Source organism: Macaca nemestrina, chromosome 12 (genome assembly GCF_043159975.1).
Source record: "Macaca nemestrina isolate mMacNem1 chromosome 12, mMacNem.hap1, whole genome shotgun sequence".
NCBI classification, from domain to species: domain Eukaryota; kingdom Metazoa; phylum Chordata; class Mammalia; order Primates; family Cercopithecidae; genus Macaca; species Macaca nemestrina.
In genome coordinates this window covers 87,350,484-87,352,136 of record NC_092136.1, presented here as the reverse complement: position 1 = coordinate 87,352,136, position 1,653 = coordinate 87,350,484, and positions in this window count along the sequence as shown.

Here is a 1,653-nt window from a genome sequence, read left to right as displayed (position 1 = left end):
TTCTCAGTTTCAATTCTCAGCTTGTACAATTGCCAGGAAATTTACTGTTTTAATGAGTTAATTTTTAAAGATAGCATAAGTTTATATTTATTGGTTTATTTCTATTACCTAAGATTAGGCTATGTCTTCTTATATGAAAGAAATAAAGGAATTTTGAAAGTGGTTAACAAAAAAACTCAGATTATAGCTGATGTATTAGCTAAAGTAAATATAACTCAATTACCAACGAGATATTTTACACAAATCCACACACTATTTAAAATGTGTATGCAATGAGTAAGGGTCCACCGGTCTAGTCCTGATTCACACCATGCGTGTTTTTCAACTTCAGTACTTGATCACATCTTTTAATCACAAGTCTAAATACTGAGATTTCAGTAGGTCTTTTTGAGGAGTGTTTTGTAGAGTTTGAGTTTTTGTAAACTGAATCATGGGTTAAGCTAAATGTTCTTTTTGTTTTATATATATATACACGTATATATGTGTATATATATATATGTGTATATATACACTATATATAATTTTACTTTAAGTTCTGGGATACATCTGCAGAACATGCAGGTTTGTTACATAGGTATACATGTGCCATGGTGGTTTGCTGCACCTATCAACCCATCATCTAGATTTTAAGCTCCATATGCATTAGGTATTTGTCCTAATGCTTTCCCTCCCCTTGCCACCCACACCCTGTGTTGTTCCCCTCACTGTGTCCATGTGTTCTCATTTTCTTTGATAGACAGTGCGAAGTATTGCCATTTGAAGCTAGACTAACATCTTAACTCTGATGCTGATCTTCTCTATATTGCATATTCCACAAGAATAAAATGGGGGAAAAAATAACATCATTGATCACTGAATGAAATAATGTACAAAAAGTACCAAGTTTAATGTCTTTCCATTTTAAGACCCAATCAATGTTATTTTCCTTTCCTTTATGTGCCTTTTAATATAGAGCTCATGATGGTCTATTAGAATGGATAGAGCTTCAGAGTTGGAAAGATACTTGAATCCCAGCTTTATTACTTAATGGAGCTATGTGATATTATAAAGTTACCTAACTTCTATGGTCCTGTTTTTTTGTTTTTTTTTTTTTTTTTTTTTTTTTGCTAAATGGGTGGAGAGGGTATAATACCTATCTTAGAGTATTCTAATAATGCTAACATCTAGAAAACTTTCAATTAGCTTTTAAAAATATCTTGCTTTTACTTAAATATTCTAATCTTCTTTACCTTCTTAATGTTTTACATGCAACTCATTTCCTGTCAGTTTGAACTTTCCCTCATATTCCTCTCTAGTGGCTGCAGTGTATCTGTCATCCGAGCTGTAACTCTGTGCAGAAATACTAATAATGACCAAAGTCATTTTTAGTACTTATTAAATACCAAAAAATATTCTAAACACTTTAAGTACATCATTTCATTTACAAATTTGGTCTTTTTAAAAAAAGGAAAACTAATTTACAATGAAAGAAATCACTGGAGTGGGACCAGCAGGGATTAACTGGAGGAGAGCCCCAAGGAACTTTCTGAGGTAATGAAAATGTGCTAAATCATGATAAGGGTTTGTAAGCATTTGAAAAACTTATCAAACTGTACACATAAAATATGGGTATTTTACTGCTGGTAAATTATACCTCAATGAGAAATTGAGAGG